General features: G+C 36.0%; 1 long non-coding RNA gene across 1 annotated transcript; it reads left to right on the top strand.

Moving 5' to 3' along the window:
* The first annotated feature begins 1616 nt into the window (after nucleotides 1-1616).
* Nucleotides 1617-6156, top strand: LOC128786438 (uncharacterized). The gene is made up of 2 exons (XR_008430290.1): nucleotides 1617-1859; nucleotides 4444-6156. It is a non-coding gene; the product is annotated as an uncharacterized LOC128786438 (long non-coding RNA).
* Nucleotides 6157-6571: the final 415 nt, after the last annotated feature.

Below are 6571 nucleotides of genomic sequence, written 5' to 3'. Positions count from 1 at the left end.
GTTCATCCTCTGCAGTATGCTCTACATCATCTGCAGGACAAATGTAACATCATTAGGCAAAAAAAGGCAGCCATTCTGCAAGGAAATGGCTAAGTTGGAGGTACCAATCAATCTCACCAAGCGAGGTTCCCTGTGATACTGTCAGAAGCAACGGACAAAACAGATTACAGTGTAGATCACAGGGTGGCTAAAAAAAAAAAAAGAAAAAAAAAATAAAAGAAACAGCCCACAAAACCCCAACCCAAAATCCCCTTCTCGTCTACCCCTTTCCCTATTCTTCACCCCATTTTTTAATATATTAACTCATGTAACTAATTGTCCCTGAACACAATCCGTTTACCAGGCAGTCCAGACTTGGCTTCTTTATGCTTAAAAGCAAAGGACTAAGTACTGATGTTTAGGTGTAATTTGTATACAGCTAAGCTATAAAGCAGCTGCTGAAGGCAGGATCTATCAGTATTGCAATGGGTTGTATTAAAGTCAATAGACATGAATTGTGAGCTTAAAAGAGTCATTAACAGGCTCCTGAAAAGAAGTCACAATAAATAAATGAAAAGTAACCTAAAGTAGTTCCAGTTATCATCATTATTTAAACCCAAATTGTAATCAAATAATTTTCTCAGATATTTACAAGACTTATTGACATTTTACCTTGATAAATGTCTGCCTTTAAGTTACAATTTTCTCCATATCTGTGCCTGTACTTGAACAAACTGAAGTTAAGGGGAATATTTGTGCTGTCTGCAGTGGACGTTGAATGAGACCAATCATGAGACCAAAGGGAGGCAATAACTATCTTTGTATGATACACATTCAACCTGCTTTACTGGTGAATGAAAAGTGCCTGTACAGATTATATAATGAAATGTTCCACTAAGCCTTCCGTATGGCCTAAAAAGATATTTGTTAGTAAACAATCAGGGAGATAGAGTATATGAATTAATTTCCCATGAATAGCCTCATTAAAAAAAAAAAAAACAAAAAAAAAACAAACAAGAAGGACTTGCATTAATATTCACAGTCTGAAGTTCTGCTGTTTAACCACAACTGATGTTTCTTTTATCAGGAATTTATTTTTGAATCAGCAAGGGTTAAATCTACCATTTGCTGTTTCTGTTCTTGTATCAAGGTCAGAATGAGCAGGTAGCCCAGTTCACAGTTTGCAGGACTAATAAATCTTTCCAAAGGTCAGCATCTGCAGTCATTATCAACTAATCAGTTTTAATTTGGTTTTTAATACATAAACACTTGGGATCATGTAGAAAACATCATGCATGTTGTTTAAATCTGATATTTTTTTTTAAAAAACATCACTTATTTTAGCCAGTTCATTAATATTTTAAAAAAAGGAAATCAATAGGCTCATTAAAGCTGCTTACCTTCAAGTCTTTCTTGTTTTCACAAAATATTAAAGATAGCAATAAGTAGGTGCACTATTTTTTTTCCAGTGAGGCTTTTATTAAAGCTGCTGCCTCTCTTATGAGACTAATCAGATCAACTGTGGTATAAATCAGGATACATTGATTCACTTGAGAACTGACTTGATCCAACTGACTTTCAACTATTGCAAACACACTTTTTACTGTTTAGGCTATCTAAATCTAGAGGAGTAAGAGCAGAAATGCAAAATGGCATTGTACAACACTTACAAAAAAGTATTTGAAAATCTTTTGAGAAATATATTTTAAAGCACAGCACTTGAAGAGTTCCAAATTAACTTTGTTTGTGATGTCATATTACTACTATTGGTCATGCTTTCTCATCAGAACTAACCTCCAAGGATTCAGCATAATGTCGCCGTGTGACTCTTTACAGCCAACAGGATCGGCAGTGTTAAATTGGAAAAGGATATCACTCTGGTATGCCACTTCACTGCCATGTTGTGCACTTAAATCTGAAACTTAACTTTTAAAAAAATGTCTGTCTAGGTGCTAAGGTCCTAGAGGTTCTTGGATTTGATTTTCCTGTTTAAATGTTAAGCTGTTTTTTCACGTGCAGTAGTTATGCTTGCACTCACGCACCCCCTTGGAGTCCCAGGTCTAGGTAGAGTGGGTGTGCAGCTGATCTCAGCTGCTGAAGAGGGAGATTTCTTGCTACAGCTGTGGCAGATCCTGCAGTCACTGGCAGCTACTTCAGATAATGTTATTTTGTGCTCTTTGCCTCTGCATCCACCCCTGTCCCTTGCCTGTTTTCTCACATCTGCCTTACCTTTCACGGACAGTTCCTCCACATGTGGGCTGTGCCGGGTGACAGTGCCATCTCCCTGGAGGAAAAGATGGGGTTCCCAGGCAGCACAGTTCCTCTGTCTTCTAAAGTTGTAGGATGATTTGTGAATGGACACACAGAGCAGCAAATTAGTTTTGAGAGCACAGACTGTTCTGAAAGTATGGTGGCTTGCCATGTCCTAATACTATATAAATATTGCGAAATTCAATAATTATCAATGGAAATATTCAATATTAATCTACTTCTGATATTTCCCAGGATAGAATAAGACTTCTCAATGAACTCATGCATTTTACTTCTTTTCCAAAATATTTTTAGTGTGAATAACAGATTTTTGAAATATAACATTTCTTCAATAGGCCCAAATATTTTAAAGAGGGACCTTTTCTCAGCTCTATGTTGATCCTAGCTTTTGTTGTGATATAAACCACACTGGACAGTCTACCTCCATAATTCAAACTTTTCTGATTTCTTTTCAAATTAAAATACTTCAAGTAAGCATTATCATCACAACATTTTATAGTGGCTTACCCTGTACTGCAGAAACAGTGGATGTAGCACCTTTGAGCTTATAATTTAGTAAGAGTGATGAAAGTCCTGAACCTTGGTAAATGTATATGTAACTAGATGGTAGTTAAGGGACTGTGCCTGTAGGACCTGATCAATCACATATGAAAAATGGAGAACACTGTCTTTTGATGTAAATAGGAAAATTGATCAGAATGTAAGATTTTCTCAAAGTTTCACTTACTGTTTGTATTGCAATATTCCTATCTGTGAATTCTGGGAATATTAATGGGTGATCTGTGGAATGGTCAGAAATTTCTATATTAGTGAAATACAGAATGATCAGAAATTTCTGTATTATTGAAATATCAATCACAGTCCCCTATAGAACACAAAAAAACAGCAGAGGCAGTGAAAATTAAAAAGACTACAATCAGATTATAATGGCAGAATAATAAGAATATTAATAAGAAAATAATAAAATTACTTTAAAAAGAGCTCTGCAGCTACCCAGGTAAGACCAACACTTCCAGAGAATGTTGGAGTCTTCAAGGGCTAAAACTGATTAGGACTTTGGTTGATGAACACATGGAAAAACTGGTGTTCTCAGCTGCACAATGCCATTCCCTTCAATCATTGTAACAGCTATGGAGGAAAAGCAGCAGCATCTGAATTTCTGGGACCATTTTCTGGGTCAGCCTAGGACTCTTGCAGAAATCTTTAGCCTAAGTGTTAAACTTTTCAGTTTCATAACTTGACAAGTATAATAAAATAAAATATCCAGAGATGTGACAGCTTCAGAAAACTGCCATGCTTTCTGAGTTTGTATCATTCATACTTTCCCAGATTGCATTGCTCTTATCTGTAGGGGTAAAATATGTGCTATTTAGACAACACATTTCATGAATGGGCAGCAGATGAACACTCACTGGGGAACTTAATACTCAGGAAACTATAGGTCTGTTACATCCAGAGGGAGCCTTAAGTTTCTTTGGTAAACTGGATACTTACTGGCTCTTTATATGTCCCAGGTATAAGGCAATATGGCAAATTCAGTTCAGATAGTATATGAGTCAATAGGCTTTTGAATGAGCTGCATGTGTCAAAAAAAAAGCCATGATAAACCTTGAACCAGTATTAAGTGAGGTTTTATCATGGTGGAAAAAATTAATGGAGGAATATGTACAGGGAAATTAGTAGACATGGAAATGTCTCATGTGAAACTTATTCCTTATCTTCAGACAGAAGAACAGAGTGCATTTTATACAGGGAGGTATTTCCAAGGTTGATTGTGAGTAATTTATTCAGAGGGATGGGCTTCCTTTTTTTTTCAAAGTCATTGAAGGCAGTATACTTGACTCTGAAGAATTATGAGCAAAGATTAAAGTAATATGGGCCCAACCTTGCCCTCATTGAAACCAACAGGAAACATTCAATTGATTTCAGGGGATGGATCAAGTTCTTTAGTCTTTGTGTTTGTGACCTTTTCCTTAATGCTATCCCATCAATTTGAATATCTCTTTGGGAAAAAATGAAGGGAAATCCCTAGTGTTGACTAGGCAAAAACAAATGCTGTTTTTGCTTTCCAGTAGAGGAGGAAAAAATATTTCACATTACATTTTTTTGGCCATAAATACAGTCATGCAGATTATGAATTAAAGTTTATTGATATCAGAAAATTACTTACTTTGTCTTCACTTGACTTTGCAGCCATTGCCGGAGATCATTTGTTAAAGGATGCAAAGCAACTAAAATGCACTTCTACCACCTCTTTTGGTCAATTTTACTCAAAGGCCCCTTCTAAAAACACTAAGAGCAAGAGAAGCTTAAGGAGAGTTTTAAACCTGACATAGAAACAAGTAATGATAGACTTCTGGACAAAAAGAAGGCAGGAAAACTCAAGAAAATTGCTCTAGTCCAGCTTTTGTCTCAGAGCTGTAACCTCAACTTGGTAATCAGTCATAGTCAGTTCCTTCATGAATGAGGACTTTCACCTACTTTCTTCTCCATTTTCCTCCTTGGGCATAATTTTAATTCTATTTAAGTAGAGTCTTTTCCATCATTGTATATTTCACTGTAAATCACCGTGTTACTTAAACTATTAAAACTGCACAACTACACAAGTCCTTGAAAATGGGTGCTACATTATGTGTTGGGCTTGTCTTATCACTTACTGTACAGTTTAGAGATAATAAATCTAATTGATTCTCCCTTCTGTTATCTAAACACCAGAGTCCGGCACAAACTGTGCAGCAATATTTAAATGACCACAACACAAAGTCAACATGATGCTGTGGAAAAGAATAGAGCAATATTCTTAATTCTGAAAACCTGTATTGGTAATCAATTGAAATGTTGGAGCAATTGAAGAGCTGTCCAATTTTCAATTGCAGTATAAGTTGGGAAACAATTTGAAAATAATGGCTCATACAAAGAGTTTTTGAAACAGTCAATATGGTCTTCATGTGAAGGACAAATAAGAATTTGGCAGTCTACCCATTGTTTGGTCTTTATGCATTAGACATTATCTGCAGGACTCACCGCAGTGGCCCAGCTAAGATCAGAGCTTGCAATCTTTCAGTGTGACTCCCATGAAAATGTACTTAGAGGGATATTCATTATGGACACATAGACAAAGAATGTGTTGTAGCCTCACTTTGATCATTGTTGCTGACATACATTCAACAAACACTTGCTTTAGTGAGCTGATGCACATTTGAAATGTTTAATACCTGTGGTATGTCATTCTAATATTACTGTGTTGCACATAGTGTGGTTTACTGATGTCAAAATAAAATTTTCTGCCCAGCAAATATTATGATTTGGAGGCAACATTTATGCAGCTCTTCTTTGATGTAAATGATCACTTCCAAACGTTGGCTCTTAACATGAATAAAGACACAAATATGTCATTCCATCTGTGGATTTTCTTTAAAAAATTTTAGAGGTTTAGACCAGCAGTACTCTAGTCTGTGTTAATTTCCATGGGAACTGCTGGCTGCAAGCTAGGTATTTTTCACATCACATCCTTCAGATGGTTATCTCTGGTGTGACTGAGGAACTCACTTGACACCTTGAGCTTCTTATCCTTCTCTGAGATAATCAGTGTCCATCACCACAAGAACTGGGCCTTGACACAGAGACTCCAAAGGCAAGGACCAACATGGTGAGGTACATAGAGCAGGACTGAGAATTCAGGAAAGTAATGTTACACTCATTAATCCTTCTTAGTGTTTTGTTGTGTCTGTCCCATGAAAAGGACATTTTTAGAAATGAAGATGAGGATCTAAACTTTGCCAGATGCATTTTGGTAATCAGACAATTCTTTAATTTTCACAACATAAAAGAAAACTCCAAGAATGCTGTCTTTTCCAAGAACTTAAAATAATTTAAAATAAAAATGCTAATGAATTACAAAAAAAACCACATGAAATAGTTATTTTCTGTAACTGAGAAAAACTCTGAAATACTCTGGATTTGGAAAAAATACTGGTGTAACTGGGGCCTTTACATTTTTTTGGATAAGGGTGTTACATGGATGTACAAATACAAATACTGTGTGCCTACATCTGGAAAATGTGTGCATTTTTACAGCAATAGAATTGATCAGATCTAGCTAGGTATTCTTCATATTCACTCTGTGTAATTTTCTAAACATGTGTCTGTGATGATAGTACATTTATGATGGTACTAGTTTAAAAATTTCAGCTTAAAAGACTGTGTCTTGGCAAATTCTGCCTTCTCAGTATTTTCATTTACCCCACGGCATTAGTTGAGGATTTTTTTCCTGTTTGATGCAAGGCTGCTGTGCAGTCTTGCCTGAATCTGAAAGAAATGG

This window comes from Vidua chalybeata, chromosome 3 (genome assembly GCF_026979565.1).
Source record: "Vidua chalybeata isolate OUT-0048 chromosome 3, bVidCha1 merged haplotype, whole genome shotgun sequence".
Taxonomy (NCBI): domain Eukaryota; kingdom Metazoa; phylum Chordata; class Aves; order Passeriformes; family Viduidae; genus Vidua; species Vidua chalybeata.
The sequence above is the reverse complement of the archived record's forward strand: the minus strand, read 5'-3'. Positions and strand labels throughout refer to the sequence as shown.